This window comes from Carassius gibelio, chromosome B11 (genome assembly GCF_023724105.1).
Source record: "Carassius gibelio isolate Cgi1373 ecotype wild population from Czech Republic chromosome B11, carGib1.2-hapl.c, whole genome shotgun sequence".
Classification (NCBI taxonomy): Eukaryota; Metazoa; Chordata; class Actinopteri; order Cypriniformes; family Cyprinidae; genus Carassius; species Carassius gibelio.
This window is the reverse complement of record NC_068406.1, coordinates 8,836,032-8,850,760: the sequence shown is the minus strand read 5'-3', so window position 1 is coordinate 8,850,760 and position 14,729 is coordinate 8,836,032.

The following is a 14,729-nucleotide window of genomic DNA, read 5'->3' as shown; positions in this document are numbered from 1 at the left end:
ATGGCAAATCGCACTCTTAACCATTCCTGAAGAACTCCGATCTAAATTAACCCCTCAAATGAAATCTGGAGACATAATCAAGCGAAACAATAACGAAACTGACGAAAGTATCTTTGAACAATTAAAACAGGCATTGCTAGATATAAGGGGTCCAACAAGCGCAGATTGGAGCAGGATACTACAAATTGAGCAGGAAAGCAATGAACCGTTTGAAACATTCGCCGAACGTCTGTGGACAACATACAAAGAATATTCCGGTCTAGAAAATGCAAGCCGTGATCACGAACCATTGTTACAACTCATAAAGAACAATGCTGGCACTCCAGTCCAAAATGCTTTGTTAAACGGAGCAGATTCAGCCGAAAACACATTCAGAGCGATTGTAGATTGGGGTTCAAGGATAGAAAACAGATGGAAATCAAAGCCCCAAACCATTGCATCTGCACAGTGGATGACAGAAGGGAATTATTCTAAAAGCAATGGGGCTGAAAAGCATGTCCACTTCTTGGAGGAGGTGACTTGCTGTGATGAATCTAGAACTTTTAGTTCAGAGGAAGCCTGTGCCACTGCTCAAGATAGTGTGCCGATTTCAGTTCTTAAGGAGATGCAGCACCATAATAGCACAGAGTCGTGGACCAGTGCGCAAGGTGTAAAGAAAGCATTAGAGATTCATAAAAATCCTCAAACTTCAGGAGAACACAGCAAACAAACCTGTGGCAAAGATAGCAGGTTTTGTTCTTCTTGTCAGAAAATAGGCCATACAGAGGAAAAATGCTGGCCACTGGGAAGGGTAGACCTCCACCTTATTTTCAGAAACGTAGGATATCACTTTCTAAAGGAAAAGATCCGGGGTTGACATGTAACAAGTCTACCTCTGGTAACACTCTTGGTGAGTTGACTGCATTGTTAATGCAAGGCCTTCAGCTACTGACTTCACTTACTAGTGGGTTAGCAGTTTAATAGCAATGAGTTTAATATGGAAACATCCAAATTTCAATAATCCTGCTTGCATTTTCAAATGTATAATTGCGCTGAACATTGTGAGCATAGAAAACACATTATAGTTGTTAGTGCTACTAAATGTACACATAGCTTAGTTTAGTTTATTCTTTAAAAAACACATGACTGCTTTACTGTAAGTGTGTAAACATTTAGGTTAAAGGTTGTAGATGCTACATGCATTCTAGACCATGTGTCTTGTGTAAAATTGGAATAACTTTAATACTGGAATTGCATCGCAATTTCAAGTTGCATGTGTGTCCGTGTTGAATTTGTTTGTCTCCTGAGTGGTACACTCTGCTATTTTCTGTATAGCTGCAGTTAAACCATGTAGAGGAGCATAGAATAGCCATGTGGCCACAGTGTGATTTCATAAATGTCTTCATGAAAATGCTCTCCTCACATGTGAGAACTTAAACCGTGTGGCAGATTGATTTGCTTCACAGTGCCAAAAGGGAGGAAGTGTGATTTAATTTCAATAGTGTGGCACAAGCGATAACAAACCAATTCATCCTTCACTGAGGAGCACCAACTAAAAATTTGATCTGATCAGAGAGAATGGCTAACATTATTTGGAAATGGAAACTCTGAATTTGCAAGTAATCTTGTAATAATAAAAACATTTTATGGAAGTATTTTGAGCCAGATCTCACCTCACACTCGCTCTTAGAGGCTATTACATGTTACAGCAACAGGACCAAATTTACATAACAATAGTCCTTTCCATTGTTTGGAGACACAAAGCCACACTTGTATGCAGCCACAAAACACCATTTGATCTTTTAATCCTTTAAATTGACTTGAAAAATAATGAGAGGGGGGGTGTAAAATACAAGAAGTTTTTATGTGCCACAGAGATCTGCATGTGTGAACAACACCATAAAACATCAATTGTCAAACAGACAACACCAAAACAGGTGAACACATTTCTGCCCACAGATCTGACTGTAATGAGAGCAACAGCAACTAAAGCCATGGACATTGGTCCATTGAAATGCATGATGACATGGGTGATAAAAACACCAATTAATCTAGAAAATGTCCCCAGTAGAACTGGGGTCTCTAATGCTCATGATACAACAGACTGTGAGGGCTCTACTGCAAGAGCAGCATCAGGTGTTACACACTCAGACTGCACTGAAACAGGAGCAGTAATTCAGATCTGACCAACCGAACTCCGTTTCATGTGACATCTGGATTAAAACTGCAGTACATGAGGATGAATGTAGTTAAAATAATTCCACGTGCCTGAACATGAAACTGATGAAAAGTTCATGACCATAGAACACACATTTCACCCATTGCATCACCTCATCTAGACTATCCAGTCTGCACACTACAATCAGAAGACAATGATGGCTTAGATCACAAACGTGGTACTCCACTAAAGATCTATTGTCCATCATCACACTGACAGAACCACATAGCCTCACACACACAGGACAATAGAATTAATTACATTCCCAAAATATATACAATTTCTACTATCTGCAACTGTCTAAAAAATGAATGGAACAACACTGTAACTCATGTCATGATTCTGCCCTCGTGTCCTTGATTTTTCCTAGTCTTGAGGCAGGATCATGACAGACCCATGTTTTGTGTACAAGCGCATGGCCTTGTCTTTGGGCCATGTGCTTGTGTTGTCTCGTTCCCTTGCCCCGCCCCCTTGTTATCCTAGTCGTGTCGTGATTGTCCTATCTGTAACACCTGTCGTGTCTTGATTAGTACCCCTATTTAGATCTCCTAGTGTGCTCTGTCTTGCGTCGGTTCATTGTCATTGTGATTGTACTACTTATGTGTTCTACACTTGTGATTGTACCTCTGAAGTCCCTGTATAACCGTGAGTGTTATTTGTAGTTAGTGTTCTCTAGTTTTGAGTCTTTGTTTATCTTGTCTGATCAGTCCTGTTTAGTATTTGTTGTATCTGCCCTAGTCCTGTTTTCCCCCTCGTGGGTTTTTGTTTTCCCCTTTTTGTCAAATAAATCCTGTGTGTACCCGATCCCTGTCTGCACTTGAGTTCCTCCCTTGCAACCCTGACAGAATGAACCGACCAGAATGGAACTCAGCGGACAGGGGGCAATGCTGGATGCCCGTGCCAGCAGCGTCGAGAGCTGGCGTGCCCGTGCCAGCAGCGTCGAGAGCTGGCGTGCCCGTGCCAGCAGCGTCGAGAGCTGGCGTGCCCGTGCCAGCAGCGTCGAGAGCTGGCGTGCCCGTGCCAGCAGCGTCGAGAGCTGGCGTGCCCGTGCCAGCAGCGTCGAGAGCTGGCGTGCCCGAGCCAGCAGCGTCGAGAGCTGGCGTGCCCGAGCCAGCAGCGTCGAGAGCTGGCGTGCCCGAGCCAGCAGCGGTGGGCGTGCCCGAGCCAGCAGCGGTGGGCGTGCCCGAGCCAGCAGCGGTGAGCGTGCCCGAGCCAGCAGCGGTGAGCGTGCCCGAGCCAGCAGCGGTGAGCGTGCCCGAGCCAGCAGCGAGGAGCGCTGGCGTGCCCGAGCCGGCAAAGAAGAGAGCCGTATTCAAGTCTGCAGTCGTGAGAGCGGAGGAGAGAGCCGCGGCCGACTCTGCAGCAAAGACTCTTGTACAGTCTGTCTCATCTCGTAAGGAGATGCCAATTGTCCTGGCTGCTAAAGCCTTTTCAGATTATTTGTCTAGTCTTGTCCGTATCCTAGAAGTCCCCGTCAGTCCTGTCTTGTCCTCAGACCCTGTCCCCAGAAATCCCGAGTGTCCTGATGTCGTCTCCCCGTGTCCCGTAGATGTCGTCTCCCCGTGTCCCGTGAGTGTTGCCCCGTGTCCTGCTGATGTAGTCATGTATCCTGTTGATGTGGCCCCGTGTCCCGTAGATGTCCCGTGTCCTGTTGTCCCCCCGTGTCCAGCTGTCGTCTCCCCGCGTCCCGTAAGTCTTGCCCCGCGTCCCGTAAGTGTTGCCCCGTGTCCCTTGTCTGCTCCTATCATGTCCCCTGTCAGTTGTCCCGAGACCCCTCCCCGCCCCTCACCACCCAGACCTGCCCGTACCCCCCGTCGTCAGCCTTCGTCCTGTCCTCCTAAAACTCCTGCCCCACCCACTCACCCTGGTCTGTCCCCCATGAACTTTGTGGTCCCGCCTCCTCCCCTTCCCTGTTTGTTTTTTTTTGATTTGTCACCCTAACCCTGCCGTCGTGTATTCATGTCTGCCTTTGTTATTATTTGTCATGTCTTGTTGGTTTGTGTCGGTGTCCCAGTCCGTCATGTCAGTCATGTCTCGTGTTTGATGTTCCCTTGAGGAGCGTCTGGAAGCCGCTCCTTAAGGGAGGGGTTCTGTCATGATTCTGCCCTCGTGTCCTTGATTTTTCCTAGTCTTGAGGCAGGATCATGACAGACCCATGTTTTGTGTACAAGCGCATGGCCTTGTCTTTGGGCCATGTGCTTGTGTTGTCTCGTTCCCTTGCCCCGCCCCCTTGTTATCCTAGTCGTGTCGTGATTGTCCTATCTGTAACACCTGTCGTGTCTTGATTAGTACCCCTATTTAGATCTCCTAGTGTGCTCTGTCTTGCGTCGGTTCATTGTCATTGTGATTGTACTACTTATGTGTTCTACACTTGTGATTGTACCTCTGAAGTCCCTGTATAACCGTGAGTGTTATTTGTAGTAAGTGTTCTCTAGTTTTGAGTCTTTGTTTATCTTGTCTGATCAGTCCTGTTTAGTATTTGTTGTATCTGCCCTAGTCCTGTTTTCCCCCTCGTGGGTTTTTGTTTTCCCCTTTTTGTCAAATAAATCCTGTGTGTACCCGATCCCTGTCTGCACTTGAGTTCCTCCCTTGCAACCCTGACAGAATGAACCGACCAGAATGGAACTCAGCGGACAGGGGGCAATGCTGGATGCCCGTGCCAGCAGCGTCGAGAGCTGGCGTGCCCGTGCCAGCAGCGTCGAGAGCTGGCGTGCCCGTGCCAGCAGCGTCGAGAGCTGGCGTGCCCGTGCCAGCAGCGTCGAGAGCTGGCGTGCCCGTGCCAGCAGCGTCGAGAGCTGGCGTGCCCGTGCCAGCAGCGTCGAGAGCTGGCGTGCCCGTGCCAGCAGCGTCGAGAGCTGGCGTGCCCGAGCCAGCAGCGTCGAGAGCTGGCGTGCCCGAGCCAGCAGCGGTGGGCGTGCCCGAGCCAGCAGCGGTGAGCGTGCCCGAGCCAGCAGCGGTGAGCGTGCCCGAGCCAGCAGCGAGGAGCGCTGGCGTGCCCGAGCCGGCAAAGAAGAGAGCCGTATTCAAGTCTGCAGTCGTGAGAGCGGAGGAGAGAGCCGCGGCCGACTCTGCAGCAAAGACTCTTGTACAGTCTGTCTCATCTCGTAAGGAGATGCCAATTGTCCTGGCTGCTAAAGCCTTTTCAGATTATTTGTCTAGTCTTGTCCGTATCCTAGAAGTCCCCGTCAGTCCTGTCTTGTCCTCAGACCCTGTCCCCAGAAATCCCGAGTGTCCTGATGTCGTCTCCCCGTGTCCCGTAGATGTCGTCTCCCCGTGTCCCGTGAGTGTTGCCCCGTGTCCTGCTGATGTAGTCATGTATCCTGTTGATGTGGCCCCGTGTCCCGTAGATGTCCCGTGTCCTGTTGTCCCCCCGTGTCCAGCTGTCGTCTCCCCGCGTCCCGTAAGTCTTGCCCCGCGTCCCGTAAGTGTTGCCCCGTGTCCCTTGTCTGCTCCTATCATGTCCCCTGTCAGTTGTCCCGAGACCCCTCCCCGCCCCTCACCACCCAGACCTGCCCGTACCCCCCGTCGTCAGCCTTCGTCCTGTCCTCCTAAAACTCCTGCCCCACCCACTCACCCTGGTCTGTCCCCCATGAACTTTGTGGTCCCGCCTCCTCCCCTTCCCTGTTTGTTTTTTTTTGATTTGTCACCCTAACCCTGCCGTCGTGTATTCATGTCTGCCTTTGTTATTATTTGTCATGTCTTGTTGGTTTGTGTCGGTGTCCCAGTCCGTCATGTCAGTCATGTCTCGTGTTTGATGTTCCCTTGAGGAGCGTCTGGAAGCCGCTCCTTAAGGGAGGGGTTCTGTCATGATTCTGCCCTCGTGTCCTTGATTTTTCCTAGTCTTGAGGCAGGATCATGACAGACCCATGTTTTGTGTACAAGCGCATGGCCTTGTCTTTGGGCCATGTGCTTGTGTTGTCTCGTTCCCTTGCCCCGCCCCCTTGTTATCCTAGTCGTGTCGTGATTGTCCTATCTGTAACACCTGTCGTGTCTTGATTAGTACCCCTATTTAGATCTCCTAGTGTGCTCTGTCTTGCGTCGGTTCATTGTCATTGTGATTGTACTACTTATGTGTTCTACACTTGTGATTGTACCTCTGAAGTCCCTGTATAACCGTGAGTGTTATTTGTAGTTAGTGTTCTCTAGTTTTGAGTCTTTGTTTATCTTGTCTGATCAGTCCTGTTTAGTATTTGTTGTATCTGCCCTAGTCCTGTTTTCCCCCTCGTGGGTTTTTGTTTTCCCCTTTTTGTCAAATAAATCCTGTGTGTACCCGATCCCTGTCTGCACTTGAGTTCCTCCCTTGCAACCCTGACAGAATGAACCGACCAGAATGGAACTCAGCGGACAGGGGGCAATGCTGGATGCCCGTGCCAGCAGCGTCGAGAGCTGGCGTGCCCGTGCCAGCAGCGTCGAGAGCTGGCGTGCCCGTGCCAGCAGCGTCGAGAGCTGGCGTGCCCGTGCCAGCAGCGTCGAGAGCTGGCGTGCCCGAGCCAGCAGCGTCGAGAGCTGGCGTGCCCGAGCCAGCAGCGTCGAGAGCTGGCGTGCCCGAGCCAGCAGCGGTGGGCGTGCCCGAGCCAGCAGCGGTGGGCGTGCCCGAGCCAGCAGCGGTGAGCGTGCCCGAGCCAGCAGCGGTGAGCGTGCCCGAGCCAGCAGCGGTGAGCGTGCCCGAGCCAGCAGCGAGGAGCGCTGGCGTGCCCGAGCCGGCAAAGAAGAGAGCCGTATTCAAGTCTGCAGTCGTGAGAGCGGAGGAGAGAGCCGCGGCCGACTCTGCAGCAAAGACTCTTGTACAGTCTGTCTCATCTCGTAAGGAGATGCCAATTGTCCTGGCTGCTAAAGCCTTTTCAGATTATTTGTCTAGTCTTGTCCGTATCCTAGAAGTCCCCGTCAGTCCTGTCTTGTCCTCAGACCCTGTCCCCAGAAATCCCGAGTGTCCTGATGTCGTCTCCCCGTGTCCCGTAGATGTCGTCTCCCCGTGTCCCGTGAGTGTTGCCCCGTGTCCTGCTGATGTAGTCATGTATCCTGTTGATGTGGCCCTGTGTCCCGTAGATGTCCCGTGTCCTGTTGTCCCCCCGTGTCCAGCTGTCGTCTCCCCGCGTCCCGTAAGTCTTGCCCCGCGTCCCGTAAGTGTTGCCCCGTGTCCCTTGTCTGCTCCTATCATGTCCCCTGTCAGTTGTCCCGAGACCCCTCCCCGCCCCTCACCACCCAGACCTGCCCGTACCCCCCGTCGTCAGCCTTCGTCCTGTCCTCCTAAAACTCCTGCCCCACCCACTCACCCTGGTCTGTCCCCCATGAACTTTGTGGTCCCGCCTCCTCCCCTTCCCTGTTTGTTTTTTTTTGATTTGTCACCCTAACCCTGCCGTCGTGTATTCATGTCTGCCTTTGTTATTATTTGTCATGTCTTGTTGGTTTGTGTCGGTGTCCCAGTCCGTCATGTCAGTCATGTCTCGTGTTTGATGTTCCCTTGAGGAGCGTCTGGAAGCCGCTCCTTAAGGGAGGGGTTCTGTCATGATTCTGCCCTCGTGTCCTTGATTTTTCCTAGTCTTGAGGCAGGATCATGACAGACCCATGTTTTGTGTACAAGCGCATGGCCTTGTCTTTGGGCCATGTGCTTGTGTTGTCTCGTTCCCTTGCCCCGCCCCCTTGTTATCCTAGTCGTGTCGTGATTGTCCTATCTGTAACACCTGTCGTGTCTTGATTAGTACCCCTATTTAGATCTCCTAGTGTGCTCTGTCTTGCGTCGGTTCATTGTCATTGTGATTGTACTACTTATGTGTTCTACACTTGTGATTGTACCTCTGAAGTCCCTGTATAACCGTGAGTGTTATTTGTAGTTAGTGTTCTCTAGTTTTGAGTCTTTGTTTATCTTGTCTGATCAGTCCTGTTTAGTATTTGTTGTATCTGCCCTAGTCCTGTTTTCCCCCTCGTGGGTTTTTGTTTTCCCCTTTTTGTCAAATAAATCCTGTGTGTACCCGATCCCTGTCTGCACTTGAGTTCCTCCCTTGCAACCCTGACAGAATGAACCGACCAGAATGGAACTCAGCGGACAGGGGGCAATGCTGGATGCCCGTGCCAGCAGCGTCGAGAGCTGGCGTGCCCGTGCCAGCAGCGTCGAGAGCTGGCGTGCCCGTGCCAGCAGCGTCGAGAGCTGGCGTGCCCGTGCCAGCAGCGTCGAGAGCTGGCGTGCCCGTGCCAGCAGCGTCGAGAGCTGGCGTGCCCGTGCCAGCAGCGTCGAGAGCTGGCGTGCCCGTGCCAGCAGCGTCGAGAGCTGGCGTGCCCGTGCCAGCAGCGTCGAGAGCTGGCGTGCCCGTGCCAGCAGCGTCGAGAGCTGGCGTGCCCGTGCCAGCAGCGTCGAGAGCTGGCGTGCCCGAGCCAGCAGCGTCGAGAGCTGGCGTGCCCGAGCCAGCAGCGGTGGGCGTGCCCGAGCCAGCAGCGGTGAGCGTGCCCGAGCCAGCAGCGGTGAGCGTGCCCGAGCCAGCAGCGAGGAGCGCTGGCGTGCCCGAGCCGGCAAAGAAGAGAGCCGTATTCAAGTCTGCAGTCGTGAGAGCGGAGGAGAGAGCCGCGGCCGACTCTGCAGCAAAGACTCTTGTACAGTCTGTCTCATCTCGTAAGGAGATGCCAATTGTCCTGGCTGCTAAAGCCTTTTCAGATTATTTGTCTAGTCTTGTCCGTATCCTAGAAGTCCCCGTCAGTCCTGTCTTGTCCTCAGACCCTGTCCCCAGAAATCCCGAGTGTCCTGATGTCGTCTCCCCGTGTCCCGTAGATGTCGTCTCCCCGTGTCCCGTGAGTGTTGCCCCGTGTCCTGCTGATGTAGTCATGTATCCTGTTGATGTGGCCCCGTGTCCCGTAGATGTCCCGTGTCCTGTTGTCCCCCCGTGTCCAGCTGTCGTCTCCCCGCGTCCCGTAAGTCTTGCCCCGCGTCCCGTAAGTGTTGCCCCGTGTCCCTTGTCTGCTCCTATCATGTCCCCTGTCAGTTGTCCCGAGACCCCTCCCCGCCCCTCACCACCCAGACCTGCCCGTACCCCCCGTCGTCAGCCTTCGTCCTGTCCTCCTAAAACTCCTGCCCCACCCACTCACCCTGGTCTGTCCCCCATGAACTTTGTGGTCCCGCCTCCTCCCCTTCCCTGTTTGTTTTTTTTTGATTTGTCACCCTAACCCTGCCGTCGTGTATTCATGTCTGCCTTTGTTATTATTTGTCATGTCTTGTTGGTTTGTGTCGGTGTCCCAGTCCGTCATGTCAGTCATGTCTCGTGTTTGATGTTCCCTTGAGGAGCGTCTGGAAGCCGCTCCTTAAGGGAGGGGTTCTGTCATGATTCTGCCCTCGTGTCCTTGATTTTTCCTAGTCTTGAGGCAGGATCATGACAGACCCATGTTTTGTGTACAAGCGCATGGCCTTGTCTTTGGGCCATGTGCTTGTGTTGTCTCGTTCCCTTGCCCCGCCCCCTTGTTATCCTAGTCGTGTCGTGATTGTCCTATCTGTAACACCTGTCGTGTCTTGATTAGTACCCCTATTTAGATCTCCTAGTGTGCTCTGTCTTGCGTCGGTTCATTGTCATTGTGATTGTACTACTTATGTGTTCTACACTTGTGATTGTACCTCTGAAGTCCCTGTATAACCGTGAGTGTTATTTGTAGTTAGTGTTCTCTAGTTTTGAGTCTTTGTTTATCTTGTCTGATCAGTCCTGTTTAGTATTTGTTGTATCTGCCCTAGTCCTGTTTTCCCCCTCGTGGGTTTTTGTTTTCCCCTTTTTGTCAAATAAATCCTGTGTGTACCCGATCCCTGTCTGCACTTGAGTTCCTCCCTTGCAACCCTGACAACTCATTTGTACAAGTCACAGATCAATGGTGCAAATTTTTTAACACAGAGGCAGACAAGCCTTTACAATTTAAAATTTTGAATCTTTCAGATTGTCATTAGGGTGGTTGACAAGCCAGAGGGCCCCTGGTTTCCCAACACATCACTAATGACAATAAACATTATTAAAATTATAAAATATGAAGTTCCTGCACTTCATCTCTATCAGTCAATTATAAAATTAAACACTTTACCAAACCATCAACTGTGACTTAACCTTTATATCAGATACCCATTCTCACACACACACAAACACACACACACACACACACATATGAACACACACACATACATACACACACACACACACACACACACACACACACACACACCTGTTACAAGGAATTTAGGATTTACATTGTAGAAAAATGTTTTAATCGTATTCTAAGTCACTTCTTAAAAAGCTTCTAAAACATCTTCTAAAGTGACTTGCAATAGAAAATTCCTGAATTAACAGTGTGATTATTGTATATACCTTAATAATTGTGATTGAATGTTATTATTGTCATTATATGACTTGTTTATTGATTGCATACCTCTAAGAGTCATTCATACCAAAATTTATGTTTACACAGGACCACTTTTAACATCAGATGTACCACTTGCACTGGCTGACATGAATTCATCAGGTTTCTTTTTTGTTTTATTGCTCTTATATTAACTTATGAGTTTTCTTTCTTACTCCATGGGTGATGACATTAAGCTGATCAGAATACAGTCATTGGATGGCCACTAAGATGCTTTTCAGGTGTCCCACACAAATCAGTGTGTAAGCAAGGAGAACACCTTCACCTACTGAAGTCTGCTTAAAAAACTGCACCGCTGGAGGTGAGAGGATTCACGAAGATGGGTCAGACTACCGTCCTAGAGAAGGTGCCATAAGGAGCAGAGGTTTCTCCACAAAGGAATGACACGTAAACTGAACAAGTCGTAAAGGCTCAGATTGACCCACTGAACTGTGCTCACATGCTGAGCTCAACCACAGGTAGAAACCCTGGAGACATTCATCCACCTGCCAAACTCAAGCGACACACACATGCTGAGACTGAGTGTTCTGCAGATGTTTACAGCCCTCAGAAGGTTTCTAAAGCTGCTTACATCACAAAGACAATTTTGAGATAACATCTCGAAGATAAACAATCATCTAACGGTGACCCCATTGGATTCATCTGAATGTGACCCATTGGGGGTCAAACGGAGGAACTGTAAGGACGAAAGAACCTGAGATACTTTGATCTCCTGAGAAACAGACAATACAAACATACACGAGCATCTTCGAGACACCCCACTGAGTGGAGGAGCAGGAGACCTCCTCCCCTTCCGGCCATTTGTTTCATTATAAATCCTTTCACCCATTCTTCCTTCTACTCAGTCTACTCAAAATGATTACATGAAAATATCCATGCAAGTGATCTAACACTCATGTATAGTATCATTGGAAATGTCTCAGTGCAACTGGTACAATGGTCTCAATCTTACAAAAGTAGATTAGAAGATAATACAGATCTGAAGAGTCAAGAGATATCTTGATTACTGTGATGGGAGTGTCCTTTCCTTGGGACCTGAGTTAATGCCAATTCCAATTGTTAGTTTCTGTCTTCATCTCGGGGGATGTTTGTCTTGGTCTGAGGTATTTAAAGGATTGCAGCAAAAGGATCAGGGCAATTTCTGTAGCCAGAAAGCCTGTAGTGTGTTGTGTGTCTCTTCACTTCATACTATGTATTTTCTAAGGTCAGGTATGCTTATTTTACTTTTATATTCATCTTTGAGAATTTGATGTTTTGTATTGATATGATTTGATGTTGTTTCAATTGGATATGTAATTGGCAAAATACATATCTACCTGACTATAAATAAATTGTTACATTTTGATTCTATTCTGTCTTACTCTGTAATTATTGACTAGTAGATTACGTTGTATCCTTGTTAGCAACATGAGCACCCGAATGAATGAGTTAATATAAAAATAGAGTTAACTAGAATAATCAAATGTCAGAAGAATATTAATTAAAAAGGCATACAACCAATTTGCATTTCAACCTAAATTCGAGGTCATACTAAAATGGAGTCAGATTAAATAATAAAATGGAGTCAGATTTGAGTTTAACCTAAAATGAATAACTCTACGCGCTGAAAGACAGAACACGCAGGAAACCTTCATCCAGCACCGGATACCTTCCTTGGGCCGAGTGTCTGGACCTTACAAGTATGTAATGGATTACAATAAACCAAAAATTATTCAGACAGCTGTTAGTATGACAGTATTTACATAGATATCAATACTTAGTCGGGCAACCCTTAGTCTTAATGACTGCCTGTAGTCTCTCGGAGGAACAGACAGCGGCTGGAGTAACCCATCTGGGGAGCGATTGGAAGTCTTACCCATGGCACGAACCGAACACGACAAAACAAACTCCCGGATGTCGCGAGCCATACCAGCGACTAGTTGGCAGAAATTACGAATGAAACGTCTGTAAAAATTGGCGAACCCCAGAAACCTCTACAGGGCCTTGCGGGAATCTGGGTTTGGCCAATCCACCACAGCCATAATCTTGTCGGGGTCCATGCGCATCCCCTCGGAAGACACAATGAACCCCAAAAATAGAACTGACTGTGCGTGAAAAACGTATTTCTCTGCCTTGACAAAAAGCCCATTTGCTCGTAACCTCTGGAGCACTAGTTTGACGTGCTGAACATGTTCCTGGAGAGAAGAAGAAAATAGCAGTATGTCATCCAGGTAGACATAAATTAACTGATCTACCATGTCTCTCATCACATCATTGACTAGTGCTTGGAAGACAGCAGGGGAGTTGGACATCCTGAAAGGCATGACCAAATATTCAAAATGGCCCCGGGCGGTATTAAATGCTGTCTTCCATTCATCCCCCTTCCTTATGCAGATCAAATGATAAGCAATAATCCAGTTTTGTGAATATTGATGCGCCCTGCAGCCTCTCCAGTCCACCATTCCACCCTGGGGCCCCAGTCCACCCTGGGGTTGTGTTTGATAAACCAGGGGTGCCCGAGAACTATGGGGCTGATGATTGGCCAATGAGAAGTCCATGAAGTTACCCTCTGCTCCGGAATCCCCCAGGGCTTGGCAATCTCGAGAACCTTTTGCCAATTGCAATCCTCCCGGAAGGAGAGTCGCAGATGAGGATTCCCCCAATGCTGCTTTACCCGACAGTAGTCTCCTCCCTACTGCCAGGCTTGGTCTTTAAGCGGACAGCGTTTGAGGAAATGCCCCGCTGCGCTGCAGTAGAGATATAGTCCCTCAGTTCGTCGACGCTCCCTCTCCTCCCAGGAAAGCTGAGCTCTACCCACCTGCATGGGCTCGGGATCGCTGGATGGACTGACGGTGTCTTCAGCGAGGAAGCCCAATGGCTCGAGTTGTCTTCTGGCTTGGGAGCGCTGATCTACTTGAGAGTGCTGTTCCAACCTCGAGTCGACTCGTAATACTAACTCCGTCAGTCCGTTCAAGCTCTTGGGAAGGTCCAATGTATATATTTCACGTTGGACACGGTCAGCCAGCCCATGCAGGAATCTGTCCCACTGCGCCTCCTCGTTCCAGTGGCACTTTGCAGCCAAGGTGCGGAATTGTATCATGTAGTCAGAAACCGAAAGCTTGCCTTGGTGAAGATCAGAGAGTCGTGGCCCTCGCGCCCGACAACGCACGGTGGGGCACCAGTCTCATCTGGAGTGCCTGGAACAAGGAACAGCAAGGATCGTTATTTTCCTACACTGCCTTCCCCCAAAGTGCCGCACTCCCCGACAGCAGGTTTAACACCCACGCCACTCTGGATCTCTCAGTGGAAAAGGTTACAGGTTGCAGGGAGAAGAATAATGAGCATCTAGTCAGAAAAGCTTGACACAGCTCTGGATCACCCGCATATCTTTCCGGCGTTGGTATCCTGGGCTCGTGCTGGCTGGTGATGTTAATAGGGTTGGGGGAGACAGGCGGTGGGGTGGGTGCAGCGGGCGATCTTATCTGTTGAATATGGGTAGTGAGCTCGGACATCTGCGTCATTAGAGCTTGTACTGCCTGAGCGGTGGCAGAGACCTGTTACTCCTGACGATCCATACGTTGATTGCTGGTTGTGGAGTGTTCCAGAAGCTCTGCCATTCTCGCTGGATCCATCAATGGTCAGTTCGTTCTGTTACGTCTGGTGTGGAAAGAAAGGCAGAGAATCCAATAGCGAGTAAATGACAGAGGTTTATTATACGCAAGGAAGCAATGGGCGACCCAACCGGCGGGATCCAGGAATCCGAAACAGAGAATGTAGATCAGGAAGAATATGAACAGCTGGAACCCCAAACACACTAAAATGAACTGACAACACGGCTAGGTGAGAGACAGGTTTAAATAGCACCGGTGATGAGTGCAGCAGGTGGCAGTGATCAGAGTGATAGGTAATCAGTAACCACGCCTCAAACATGACCACACGCACAGAAAAGGTGAGACAGTGAATTCATGAACCATGACATCTTTGGTCCCAAATTTGTATCTATTTTACTAGTAGTCTATTGTTTGAAGAATTTTGGGGTATAATTTGTCACAGTGTACTTTATTTTGATATCCTCACTTACATAAATAAACTATAGTATCCTGCACCCACTATTAAAAAAAAAAAATATATATATATATATATATATATATATATATAATGTGCTAATCTTATA